The sequence below is a fragment of the Electrophorus electricus genome, chromosome 10 (genome assembly GCF_041902795.1).
Source record: "Electrophorus electricus isolate QZ-2024a chromosome 10, ASM4190279v1, whole genome shotgun sequence".
Taxonomy (NCBI): domain Eukaryota; kingdom Metazoa; phylum Chordata; class Actinopteri; order Gymnotiformes; family Gymnotidae; genus Electrophorus; species Electrophorus electricus.
In genome coordinates this window covers 2324544-2339289 of record NC_137506.1, presented here as the reverse complement: position 1 = coordinate 2339289, position 14746 = coordinate 2324544, and the positions used below count along the sequence as shown (strand labels likewise).

The 14746-nt window shown below is 41.9% G+C and overlaps 1 long non-coding RNA gene across 1 annotated transcript; it reads right to left on the bottom strand.

Moving 5' to 3' along the window:
* Positions 1-2087: 2087 nt before the first annotated feature.
* Positions 2088-5045, bottom strand: LOC145659378 (uncharacterized). Its single transcript, XR_014125576.1, has 3 exons — positions 4935-5045; positions 3586-3668; positions 2088-2181 (listed from the first exon to the last, which is right to left on the bottom strand). It is a non-coding gene; the product is annotated as an uncharacterized LOC145659378 (long non-coding RNA).
* Between the last annotated feature and the right edge of the window lie 9701 nt (positions 5046-14746).

The window sequence follows — 14746 nt, the reverse complement described above, 5'->3', positions numbered from 1 at the left end:
TCAGTAATAGAGCTACATCAGTAATAGTTACATCAGTAATAGAGCTACATCAGCAATATGTTTACATCATGCATGTGTTAGTTATTATTATTATTATGTAATTACTATTCATTATTATGCATAATTATTATGCATTATTAATTCTAATGCATATCTATATAAGTATATCTGAATTAATTCTAATGCATATTTATATATGTATATCTGCATTCATTCTAATGCATATTTATATATGTATATCTGCATTAATGCTAATACATATCTATATATTTATAGCTGCCTTAACTTTAATGCATATCTATATATGTACATCTTCATTAATTTTAATGCATATGCATATAATGCATATGTATATCTGCATTATTACTAATGCATACATGCATACATTAGCACTAATGCATACATCATGCACGTGTGAGATTTTATTATTATGTATATCTGCATTAATTCTAATGTATATATATCCAGATTCATTCTAATGCATATCTACATATGTATATCTGCATTAATGCTAATGCATATCTATACATGTATATCTGCATTATTTCTAAAGCATATCTATATATGTATACCCGAATTCATTCTAATGCATATCTATATGTTTATAAAAGTGAGCCCCCTGGCTTATATATGGTGTCTGGCATTTTAGAATCACTTGAACAGTATAAAGTGTGAGGTTTCAGTGTGTTGTAATGAGGATGTTATGAGTCCAGCTGTGCAGTGTGTTGTTCTGTAATGAGGAGGTTAGTGGTTCAGATGGCTTTGTCTAATAAGAAATTAGACTTACTGCAAATCCAATGTGGTATTAGAGCAAAAGGTTAGTTGAAAGTAGCATGACATTTTGTGAAGTTTAGGATTAGGGTTAAGTTTAAGGTGAAAGATAGGGTTAGGGTTAAGGTTAGGGTGAAGGTTCGTGTTAGGGTCAGTATTAGGTTAGGGTTAAGGTGAAAGATAGGGTTGGGGTGAAGGTTAGGGTGAAGGTTCGTGTTAGGGTCAGTATTAGGTTAGGGTTAAGGTGAAAGATAGGGTTGGGGTGAAGGTTAGGGTGAAGGTTCGTGTTAGGGTCAGTATTAGGTTAGGGTTAAGGTGAAAGATAGGGTTGGGGTGAAGGTTAGGGTGAAAGATAGGGTTAGGGTGAAGGTTAGGGTGAAGGTTCGTGTTAGGGTCAGTATTAGGTTAGGGTTAGTCAAAATGTTGGTGCGGGGAAATGAAGGCTACAGGCTCAGACAAGGCCTTCACTTACTGCAGCGATGGAGCAAGTGATCTGCTCTGTCACAGGTAGCAGCATTATATAAACATGCCATAAAATGCTTCCCAACATCATCTGAATGGCATGTAGCACTTCTTCTGTCAGGGAATTCCATGAGTTTATTGTTGTAGTTCAGAGCTTAGATTGCAGTGGGGCTGGGAGCTCCGAACCCAGGCAACAGGCCCAATAACTGCTCTCCTGCTGCGCTTCTGTTTTAATGCAAATAAGCAGCAGCAGAGCAAACAGGGTTTGGGTTATTTCTTTGGCTTTATTTCTGCCCTGACATACTTAACACCTCTTCCTCAAAACTATCTTTACAATGCAGACACAATGCGACCCAAAGAACAACATTTAAATTCTAAAACTTTGCTCGTTCATAATCTGATAGGCATGCAAAAAAGTTTTTTAAACCACAATCCTAACTTTAAAATGAGGAATCAAATAAAAGGAAAAAAACAGAATTTGCCTGAGATTTGCCTAACCTCCATAAAAACAATGAGAACTTCGCTAGTGAATATTTTATACACTGCAAGTTTCGAGGCCGTTATACAAATGACACTTCTATTGCAAATTTACTTCTATTGAAAGAGGATATTAAACATTATCACTGTTGAACTGTTTACTTATTACCTGAGTCCTGTCCAACCAGCCAACACATTCTTGACCAGGGGCGCAGGGGGTCAACAGTAGGTGTAATGTCTATAGCTCTTACCCCAAAGGCACATATTTCACCCAAAAATACAAACTTAAAATATAACATCATACTTAAATATAATATCTTATCTTTTATTAAATTATCAACTTGATTATATGTGAATACATTCATATTAAAGGGCTGTGATGACCTAGCAGTTCTTGAAGTCACCTGTAGATGGCAGCAGTTGCCGGTGCTCAGGTTTTGTGATTTGGAATAGACTCAAAGAATGCACCAGCTGCATGTGTATAGAGAAGATAAAGGACAAAGAGTTAAGCAGGGCTGACAGGTCTGTCTGTAATAAAAGTGTGATGGAAAAGTGGCAGTTCTCCCCCACGTTCAGTGATGCCATCGACATGTAAACTGTGAAAATGGAAAAGTGTGAAAGTCTCTTCAGAACCTGGACAGAGACAAACGTAGCGAACGCCATGTCAGTTATCACCTACTCTAACTATAACCTTTAACTCAATGCATTCTGGGTGTTTATTAAAAGGACTGTATTACATCAATATTAAACACATAATACAGCCATGATGTCATGAAAAAGGTGACCATGGGACAAAGTGTCATAATCCTTTGGCTGATGAACTCGAGATCTGGATGAGGTTCCTGCATAGTGAAGAGGAGTGTATATATCTCTGGTGAGGTACTTGTGAAACGTTGGCCCACGCATGCACAAGCAGTGCCCACCTCATAATTAATGTTATTGTATGGCATTACAATCCAGTAACTGTTTCAGGGAATCAGACTGACTTAGCACACGTACAGGAGTGATATATTGTTCTGAAAAAAACACATGAAGTCTTCACCTAAGTTCACTTTTTTTCTGTTGTGGTCACAATGTCTGGATTTCAGATCTGTGCAGGTTTGGTGGAAACAATCCATCACTTTGCAACTTTTTTAAAGAGAAGTCAATGTGTTTAAAATGTACAAACCGGCACTTTGCATCTAATTTGCTTGCATCTATTAGTTTTTGTGATGATCTGTCAGTGCATTCGTGAGTCGGGCCTGTATATGCACAGAACGAGAACTGCCCCGTTTTTGACGGCCACCTAGAATCTACACAGTGCCGAAATGGCCTAATTTTTGGATCATTTTTAAAGTTCAGCTTGCTTTGTTTGTCTGCTCAAAATATGCTCCAAAATATGATAATGCATAATAATGAAATTAGTTGGAAATCTAGTTGGCTTTTTGTGGACTAATAATCACTGGAGGGAAAAAAAAGGATTTTGGCTGTGTGACATTCCGTGACAGATTTATAGACGGGAATGTGTCTTGCTTTGCTATAGCACCACCTATATTGGGCTGGTGTCATGCGCCTATGCAGCGGAAGGGCCTACGCCCTATTGAGTCTCTGTAGGTATTACAGTTTGGTCTGATCAATTAATTTTAGGGGAGAGGAATAGCAGCCAACCCCCCCCCCCCCAAATCACTTAATTGTTCAGAGTACTGATTGTAACATATGCACTACAACAATATAGCACTGTAACAACCTAAAATAACTGCAATTAATTTTTATCTTAAAAGTCTCAATATTTTTCTGACATAAAGGACATTTTAAAGAGCTTCACATTTTCTTATAAATACATTTGCTACCAACTACATCAGAAACATTTATTTGAAACCCATGGAAAGTGCATACTTAGGAACTGTAGTCCATTGTGGTTTGTGTTTCATGCACCGATGTTGGCTGCACGTATGTTGTGTGGCTGGTCCCTCTCAACCCTGCAGTGAGAGTGAGTCATGTAAACATGATTGCTCTGCCTGACACACCCACACAGCAGAAAACCGTCCACTAACGGTCTGCTGAGACTCGTCAAGTGGTCCTAACTGACCACTGATGAGCAGAGTAGAGGCTGACCGGCAAACTCTACCCTGTATCAGATAGCCTACAGTCACTTATTCTACATCTACTTAATGAACTTTCCTCTGGGTGTAAGGACAAGGGAGGTCGGTGTTTACAAAGTTATTGATTTGTTTGTTTTCAAGCTAGAAAATACAGTGTCAGTGTCAAACAAGAGTTCCTGAAAATGGAGGCTGATTCTTAGAGAGAGGCAGAAAGTCTGAGCAGCAAACAGGAAACTCCATTCCTGTTGGAAACTTTGTGAATAACCTCACACTGAATGCTATCTTCGATCGGTGTGCCCAGATATGTCACTCTTCCTGAAATAATGTAATTTAAAAAATACATAACAGGAAGAAAACACGAAACTCACTTCCAACCATGTGCCAACTAAAATCCCGCCTGAAAGCGCTTAAAGTTTGCTGATAGTGGGGCTATATTAGACTTCGAAGCAAAATAATTACAGTCTGATGAGTCATATTTCACTCAGGGTGAGATTTCCTTTCCAGAAAGCCCGAGGACGTGTTCAACCTGTATTTCCTGAACTAAATAATTCAACGTGACAGTATGTCTTTTCCTCTTTAATATTATTGGCATGGCCACTAAAACATTGCTCTAAATAGGAATAACAAACGTAACAAGAATGTCGAATGCAAAAAGACAGTGCATATTATTATTATTGTTGTTGCATATTATTATTATTGTTGTTGTTGTTGTCGTCGTCGTCGCCCCCCCCCCCCCCCCCCCCCCACGCCGTAATTATCGTGTTAGTGTGGTTTGTTGTACAGTACAGGTCTACTTATAATGGCAAAAAAAAGAGGCATTTGTTTTATTATCTAAGTCATGTGCAGAGACTACACTGTGGTTGGTGTGTTAATAAGCAACTACATCCAATCTGGCGCCGCGCCGTCTCCACAATAGCAGGCAAGTCCTGATGCAAAGTATGCAAATGCCTTGCGACAAAGTGAACGTATGGCGCTAAGTGATAGGACGCAGTCGACAAAATGCCTGATGTGAGACGGAACCTGTCGAGCTGTTCCTAAATCAAAAATGATAGCTACACGCTAGCCCTGCATCTGAGTTATCAGTCCCTTATCACTCGGCAGTAGAGCTACCGTTTAAATAGACGCGCAGCCCGTGCAACTGACCTTTGGAATACAGGACATGGCGCAGAGCCGAAAGCTTGAAAGCGGACAGATAAGAAAGCCAGTGGTGATGAAAGCACGGGGACAGTTAGGACACCTGGAGGTGGATGTTTGGAGAAAAGCTTTGTTCAAAACAGAAGAAAGCGCACGGCACGAAAGGCACGCGAGAACACTGGGAGTCCCGCGAGCGCGAGAGTACAAAAGTCGAGCAATGCGCGCGGAATGCTGTAATTGCGGGTAACGGAGATCGCGCGCGGAACGGAGACCCCCCCCCCCCCCCCCCCCCACCCGCTTATGCACGAACGAATGCGTCTCGAGAACGGCCGCGACGAATGTGCTATACTCATTACAGTCAGAGAGAGAGAGAGAGAGAGAGAGACAGAGAGAGAGAGTATTCGTTTGTTTGTGCACGCATGCCACAGTCACCTGGCAACAAGGCCTTTGGTTCAGGTGTCGCGTTCCCGGTCCCGCGCTCCAACACCACAATCAATTAATGAATGAACTCCCCGCGCGTGCGGTCTGCACCCAGATGTCTTTGCCTCTGATGGTGGTCTGCGTGTCCGTCATATCATCATTACCTCAGAACAAATGTGCCTCCGCTGGTTGCCTCCTTCTAAAAGGCCTGCTTCATTCAATTAGGATGAACTTTAAATCACCCGCAAATTACAAATTTGGTAGTTTTATTAAAACTGACACTTATCCCTGCACGTTATGCAGGACATGTGATGCAGGTTTGGTTCAGTCACTAAACATTTCACACATGCAGACCACTGTGTGTTATACACATCCAATCCGACTCTCATTTCCTCTGGAGAGGTTCATCAACGCCGGCTTAGTCGTTGGATAGTTGCAATATCAATATAACTGCAAATATCACACAAACTGCGCAGTAACGCAGTGTAGAGACTACACCCATGTGCCATCATCTTACTTAACGGGCAAGCCGACACCCGGTGCCATGTAATCAACACTGCTCCAACACAGTTAATGGGAATGTATCGGTACATATTAAAAGAAACAACCTTCATAATGGTGTGTGTGTGTGTGTGTGTGTGGATCCAGGCTGCGCTTTCTCTGACTTCAATCACTCCACGGACAAACAAATCTGATCAGCTCTACCTGCCTCCACGGCGCCGGGCCGCGGAACGATGATAGATAGATAAAAGCCAGTGTCTGTGGGTTTGTGTATTAAATAAAAGAGATGGATGTCCCGGCGGCCGGCTGTTTGGCATGCCCTGATGCGAGTCATTTATCTAAATGTAGCAATGGCAGACGAGGCCCAGGGCCGACAGAAATGACCCATAATTTGCTGCTAACTGCGGCGGCGGATTCGGTAATAAAAGCTTTTCATTAGAGCCGTGGAGCTCGCACCGGGCGCAACTTAGCGAAAGGGCTCTTCCTCTAATTGCCAACCGTTACAAATATGGTCCATTTGGCTGGGTGAGAGAGGAGAGGAGGAGAGAGGGTAGAGTAGAGGATATGAGCAGAGGGGAGGGCTCTGTCAAGGTCTCTGTCTCCCCCCTCCACCAAAGCACGCTAATAATTGAACAATTAACCTTTTGCAGTATAATTACCTCTCCAGTCACAACACACACACAAAAAAAATCCGGCTCTGTAAATTATCCAAGGGCAACGTAAGTGTAAATATATCTTTGCCCCGAGGAGAGCCAGATGGCTCTGGGTGATATACCGTCCTGCTACCTCTTAAATTCATAGTGCATTCTGATTTTTTTTCTTTCAGCTTTTTTTTTTTTTTGGCACCGATGCGAAACGTACGCAGACTTGTGCGCAGAAATAAGCACGAGCATAACCTCGGCGCAGGCGCGGGCGCGGGGCCTCCTTGTCTGCCCCGCCGAGCTGAGGGCCATTACTCTGGCCTCTGAACAGGTTTATAATTTCCAGATAAATCCTTTCCTGCCTGAATCCGTTCGGCGTGTAACTCCAGCCTGCAGCTTGGCAGGAGGGACGTGAATGTCGTTTTTGTCTGGCTCGGCGGGACAGCTTTTGTCCAATTACTCCAATGCATAATAATGCTAATCATGAATTAGCATGTTAACATGGGCTGTACAGAGACAAGGGAAGAGAAAGAGCTGATGAGGAGGCTGTTGTGTGTGTGTGTGTGTGTGTGCGCGTGTGTGTGTGTGCGTGTGCGTGTGTGTGTGTATCAGTTCTTTAAACACCATGTAATAAACAAACAAATAACATTTTAACCTTCACAACAAGCCCTTATAACATTCATGACATTGTATCCTGTATTAGGATCATGAGGATAGATGTGTGTGTGTGTGTGTGTGTGTGTGTGTGTGTGTGTGTGTGCGCATGCGCACGCCATTGCCTGCATTGACCCTCTCTTTGCGAAAAAAGCCCCTCTTGATCACGATTGCACACAAAACATAAACACAAAGTGGCACCACGCCGCCAGGGGCCGGCTGACCTGCCGCTACTCAAAGCAGCAGGTGTGCGTTTCCTTTCTCTGCCGTGAACAGCAGTGAACTGCGTGCTACTGGAAAGGGCTTGACCTTTTCATGCACGAGCATAAAGACACTGATCTGAGCAGTGAGCCTTCTATTGTACCGCACCTTTCTCCCCGCCAATTAAAAGCTGCTCGTTTGATGTCCCAATTAGCCTCGACTTGCGCCCATGCAGCGTTGGTCCTCTGTTGCTTATGTAGCTTTCACACACAGGTTTATGTGTCAGGGTGTTTGTGTAAGAATATTTGTGCTGAAATAAAATACAAGGGAAAAGAATTGATATGATGAACGTTGTGCATTCTGCTATTTAAAATTCACTAACGCCAGTAATCCGTAGCAACAGTCTAGGTGCCTTCTGACCCTCCATCCACATCTCTGTTTACATTGTTTGTTTGTTTTTTCAGATGCACAAGCCGATTCGTTTTGCACAGGTATGTCTTCAGTCATGTGTTCTTCACACACCTACTTAAAGTATTTAAACTAGCCTATAATTCTATTTCTATTGTTCACATTTGGGCCAGTTTTCATTAGCCTTCAAAACAAAAGTCACAGTTTCAAGTAAATTCCCCATTTTGAACACTGTAAATATGCACATTCTCTCACGTTACAGTTAGTCCAAGTCCAGTTTGCCTTGGCACATAAAAGTAATATCAGTAAAGTAATATCAGTAAAGTAATATCAGTAAAGTCATATCAGTAAGTGTTAACCCACACTTCCAGGTAAGCACCTTCTATTTGTTATTGCCCTGTCCACATGTGAGTTGTCTTGTTTTGCATTGGCCTAGCTAGCTAAACAAATACAATTTTTGCATGCAAAACCCCACCAGCAGTGCAGCAAAGCCCACTGGTTAGCATCAGCTGGAAATGGTTTACTTAGCCTCTGATAAGCCTTCATAAATTTTATCTGTCACCGAGTGGGACACTTGTTCAGACATGGAACGTGAACTAGGAACTGTGTGACCTGCCACGCGTCCCATGCGACACCTCCTGCTCACAGTTCAGTGGCTCGTCACGGCCTGTTCTGTATAAAACTCCAAATGACCAAGTGACTTCCATATAAAAACTACAAATGCACTGTGCACCATATACCACGCCCTTTCATACCCACTCTTGAGCGACTGACTTATGGACAACTGTGGTAAGGTTATCCTACCTGCTACCTGACAGATACACAGGCTCACAGCCGGACCTCCGGACTGCGATGCGCTCTTTGCTCAGATGCACCAAGTTACACAAAGAGCCCAAAGGTCTGATTAGCTGGTGATGCGTTTATGATTAGTCTGTGATTACTCGACGTGTTTTGTTTATTAGAGCAGGGAAAACACTACGCAGTTCTTCTTCAGCCACTATACTGTGTCACCGTCTCTAGCTGATGGGTTACTCGAAATGCGAAGGACCGGATGTATCCATATGTTAACACTAGGTGGCGCCCCTTCTCTTCCTAGCGACAACCCGATTATGATATCACCAATGTAACAATATGACACCAATATAAGAAATCTGCTCGTAGGTCATTAGCTTTCTTGTGTGATTGACTGTTCTTAAATGACTCGGAGGATTAGCGATTCATCTAAGAGACAGATGGCGAAAAGATGTAAGATGGTAAACAAAAACCTACCTCTGTGCCAGCCTACCTGTTCTTCGCTATTTCACGGAGGCAGAGGCCGCGCTGGGAACGAGACCCCGGGCTCCGTTCCGTGGGTTCTGTTTCGGTCCATCTCTTAACTACAGCCATTTCTATGAAGCGCAGACGTACCTCACAACGATCGCCAACGGCTTAAACGGCTACTAAACCAGTCTGTTACTTATATACCGTCTGGTGAAAAGTCTTATAAAATCAATAAGAAAAAAGTTTGGTCAGTAAAATACGTTGCAGATGCCATACCCTGTAGTAGTTGTACATTTAATTGTTAATGCTTCACACAAAACGTTAAAACTGTGCGTTTTGTTTCTGCTGTCATAAGAGGGTTTTTTTTTTTCTCATTGACAGCACATATTCACGTTTCTTATGCGAAACAGTCATAGCAAACTGGCAATACCGACAGAGTTTCGATTTATATGTTTGTAAACCATAAAAATACCGAATTCGGTATTTGAGCACTGGTGCTTGGATGTCGGGCTCAGGTACTTGTACTCAAGCTCGGCCTTTGTCTTTTGATTAAAGTCGATCTATTTTAAGCACTTTAACTGAACTAATATGTCGAACTAATATCCCTTTTCTAAGTGGCCAAGCCAGTTATGTTTATTTATTTATTTTTTATTTTTTGAAACAAGTTACTCCAGTCACGTTCTACACAATTACTGACAACTAAGTAATTTGGCTTAATTGGTGATGACAATAAGTCATGGAAATGAAAGTTTTCCCATGCACTATCAAAGCCCCAAGTCATTTGAATACAGTTTGTTCTTTAATTTGTGATCTACACGTTGCTTATGTCCAGTATGGTTTCAATGCGGCGTAGCTAAAGGAAAACGTTTCGACTTCTACAATTTGAAACTGTAAAAATATTTGAGTTGGCTTACTGACCCCCCCCCCCCCTCTCTCTCTCTCTCTCCCCCGTGTTGAATAGCAGCCTATAACGAGCTCTGAATAAGGAGCTACAGACGGTGGGATCTTTCTTTGCTATAGCAGCGCCATCACTCGTCTTACCAACCTGGGGCTCCTCTGACTGTAATTACCCCATCTGATTTATCTCTGATTAACACACCACTGTAAGTTACACGGCTCCTTAAAGTACGACTATTTCTACTTCTCACCAAAACAGGCGCAATCGTGCGGCAGGATGGATGTGCGTGACTCCGGCGGCAGCATATGGTATATTTCTCCGGCATTAATAATTCAGACGAAATGAGCAAAAATTAGTCGGCTCGGTTACTGCCGAGTTTGTTCCGCATTAATTTCGCGGACGTGCTCTAAATGAGGCCGTTGGGCTAAAAACAGTGGTGGTTAAGAGAAAAGATTATTTACCGGGGGCCTTGTTGGCAGACACACACCTGCGCTCTTCGTAAATAAGACTGTTGTCTGAACCCGCGGCGGCGGCGAAGTCAAACGCTCCCATAACTGAGAGATACTTCAACCGCTGCCATTATGGAGAGACCACGGTGCTATAAAACTATAAATATAACTTGGAAAAGAAAGCTGCATAATGATGATTGCCTTGTCGACGGTGTACACCCCCCCCCCCCCCTTCACACACACACACACACACCTCACCCCCAGCGCATACAGTGTTTCCCATCTTGTTCTGTTAACCCAGTGTGGCGCTAATCTGGCTTCTCTGTCACTCCACTCCTGAAGTGCGGTGGAAGAAGAAAAAAAACAAAAAACGAAAAGCAAAGGAACAATAAGGTGAGAAAATGGCCCTTTTAGAGCAGGCCAGCTCAAGTGCCGCCCGTGTGTGCGCATCTGCAGAAGCAAAGGAGCCTTCATCCAGGGCGGTTATTAGATATTTGAGGGGGTGATGACCCTCCTGCCCCCGACAAACAGAATACCAAATGTAATGACCCGACAGCGTCTGAGAATTAGATGCTTGAAAACCGCGTCGTTCTGTGATATGAACTGCAGAGACAGAAGGACAGGAAGAACCAGGTGGCGTGAATGGTTTGCACTAACGAACCTCTACGGAGACGCTCGGGATACGATGACAGAAACGGCCAGTACAAAAGCATCGGAGTTAGTCAATTAGGCTACGCAAAATCACTATTGATTTGCAAATGACCCAGTACAACGTTATCATGTACTTATAATATAATCTACATGAGATTACCATAGTGATCTCACAGATGCAACTGCACAACCCTTTATTGAGCCAGTTTGTAAAAGCTACAGCAAGTTAAGGTTAGGGTTAGTATGGGATATTGAGGACTCTATGGAGACGCCTCTTTCACTGTAATGCCACACGTCCCATTTTATGACCTGTTCGTTATTTCATTTGGTTCTGAAATCATATCTGATCAGTCCTGGGTTATATATTAGCTACGTCATATCTTACGTGACATGTGGCATGAGAAATACAAACAGGCAAAGAAAAGAAGTACAACCAACAGTATGGCATCTCATCATAGAGGCATTCCCTAATCTCAGCATAGAGGCATTCCCTAATCTCATCATTGAGGCATTCCCTAATTTCATCATAGAGGCATTCCCTAATCTCCTCATAGAGGCATTCCCTAATCTCATCATAGAGGCATTCCCTAATCTCAACATAGAGGCATTCCCTAATCTCATCATAGAGGCATTCCCTAATCTCAGCATAGAGGCATTCCCTAATCTCATCATAGAGGCATTCCCTAATCTCATCATAGAGGCATTCCCTAATCTCTGTCATCTCTGTAAGGGATTTCTATCTTGATTTTGGCAAGTATAAAAAAAAACGTCAGACTTTCTGCCACTGTGGTGTTCTGATGGAAAAAGGTCCAATTGATCTTCATTGAAAGATCACAGAATAATCCAGACTAGTCCCAGAAAAGTCAGAGAAGCAATGTCCTTTAAACGGCTCGTAATTGTAAAGAGCCTACACGCAGATTACCCCAAATGAGACTCGAGGAAATGTATCGCTTGAAACATTTACACACTGAGCATTAAGTGTGCGTCTCTCCTCTCCCTCTGTCAGGAGAATGTCACTTCACTGCTGGAGAATTTAACGTTGCTTTTAACCTGCGCTGCCATGTAATTACCTTGACATTTACCCTTCATTAAATCAACTCCCCCACCCCAAACGATTTATCTCCCTCACTCGTCGTGCTGCAGCCGGCACTGTAGTAATTATGCATGCTAATATGATTCTCTGTCATGTAAAACAGTGCGTGGCTATTGGCTTTGAGATGTCCTCGGTAAATACCTCGCCTGTCCTTACCGTGCGCTGTCAGAGCACAGTCCGAGAGCGAAGGGCAGAAACGCTATTAAATGAGTGTATGATGATCTCGACTCAGAGAGTCAGCAATAACGGAAATATCCGTCGTTCCTGTCTTTTGCCTCGCTCCCTCTATCGCTCCCGTTATTACGACAACTGGCGGGGAATTGGTGCGAGCGGCAACGATCCACCGGGGACTCGTCAATCAAGCGTCTCAACGCCACCCCGAATCGAAATTTCATCTGCATTTGAATTAGCAGCATTATTCGCCAATTTAGCTCAGAGTGAACATTTTTCCATTGGAGATGGAATTAAATTAGAAAATGAGTGAGTCTTTAATTTCCAGATTATAAATCAGGGAATATAATTCACCCCCCGCATACCTTAAGGGCAAGCACATTATCCTAAGTGACATTTTATCTCCTGAGCGTGAAGATGATGTCCTGATGGCGAAGTGTCACACAAATCTCGTTTCTCAGAAGCCGACAATGGTGGAATACATCTTTTCTCTCAGAGTAAGACATAACATTAGCACCACTTCCTGTTCGAGAGCTTATCTGACATGAAATTGGCTATTCCTGCCGAACTCATAAACACCGCAGTAAAGGTTCTCAAAAGTGGAAGCATTTTCAGTGAGACTATTATTAAAATTGGAACTGAAATGTCTCTTAAGACACTGTCAAAAGGGCTGCATATTGCTTGCTGGAGTTCACCAGAATACAGTTCAGCCTGAGCTCAATCCGATTTATGTGTGATGTGTACTAATGTGTGAAGTATATAAGGTAACAGTACTAATGTGTGAAGTATGTAAGGTAACAGTACTAATGTGTGTAGTACGTAGGCTAACAGTACTGATGTGTGAAGTATGTAAGGTAACAGTACTAATGTGTGTAGTACGTAGGCTAACAGTACTAATGTGTGAAGTATGTAGGCTAACAGTACTGATGTGTGAAGTATGTAGGCTAACAGTACTAATGTGTGAAGTATGTAAGGTAACAGTACTAATGTGTGAAGTATATAAGGTAACAGTACTAATGTGTGAAGTATATAAGGTAACAGTACTAATCTGTGTAGTACGTAGGCTAACAGTACTAATGTGTGAAGTATGTAGGGTAACAGTAATAATGTGTGAAGTATATAAGGTAACAGTACTAATGTGTGAAGTATGTAAGGTAACAGTACTAATGTGTGTAGTACGTAGGCTAACAGTACTAATGTGTGAAGTACATAGGGTAACAGTACTAATGTGTGAAGTATGTAGGCTAACAGTACTGATGTGTGAAGTATGTAGGCTAACAGTACTAATGTGTGAAGTATGTAAGGTAACAGTACTAATGTGTGAAGTATGTAGGCTAACAGTATTAATGTGTGTAGTACGTAGGCTAACAGTACTAATGTGTGAAGTACATAGGGTAACAATACAAATTTGTGAAGTACGTAGGCTAACAGTACTAATGTGTGAAGTATGTAAGGTAACAGTACTAATGTGTGAAGTACGTAGGGTAACAGTACTAATGTGTGAAGTATGTAGGGTAACAGTACTAATGTGTGAAGTATGTAAGGTAACAGTACTAATGTGTGTAGTATGTAGGGTAACAGTACTAATGTGTGAAGTATGTAGGGTAACAGTACTAATGTGTGAAGTATGTAGGGTAACAGTAATAATGTGTGAATTATGTATAGTAACAGTAATAATGTGTGAAGTATGTATGGTAAAAATACTGTGTGAAGTATATAGGGTAACAGTACTAATGTGTGAAGTACATAGGGTAACAGTACAAATTTGTGAAGTACGTAGGCTAACAGTACTAATGTGTGAAGTATGTAAGGTAACAGTACTAATGTGTGAAGTATGTAGGGTAACAGTACTAATGTGTGAAGTACGTAGGGTAACAGTACTAATGTGTGAAGTATGTAAGGTAACAGTACTAATGTGTGAAGTATGTAGAGTAACAGTACTAATGTGTGAAGTATGCAGAGTAACAGTACTAATGTGTGATGTATGTAGAGTAACAGTACTAATGTGTGAAGTATGTAGAGTAACAGTACTAATGTGTGAAGTATGTAAGGTAACAGTACTAATGTGTGTAGTACGTAGGCTAACAGTACTAATGTGTGAAGTACATAGGGTAACAGTACAAATTTGTGAAGTACGTAGGCTAACAGTACTAATGTGTGAAGTACGTAGGGTAACAGTACTAATGTGTGAAGTACGTAGGGTAACAGTACTGATGTGTGAAGTATGTAGGCTAACAGTACTAATGTGTGAAGTATGTAAGGTAACAGTACTAATGTGTGAAGTACGTAGGCTAACAGTACTAATGTGTGAAGTATGTAGGGTAACAGTACTAATGTGTGAAGTATGTAGGGTAACAGTAATAATGTGTGAATTATGTATAGTAACAGTAATAATGTGTGAAGTATGTATGGTAAAAATACTGTGTGAAGTATATAGGGTAACAGTACTAATGTGTGAAGTATGTAAGGTAAAA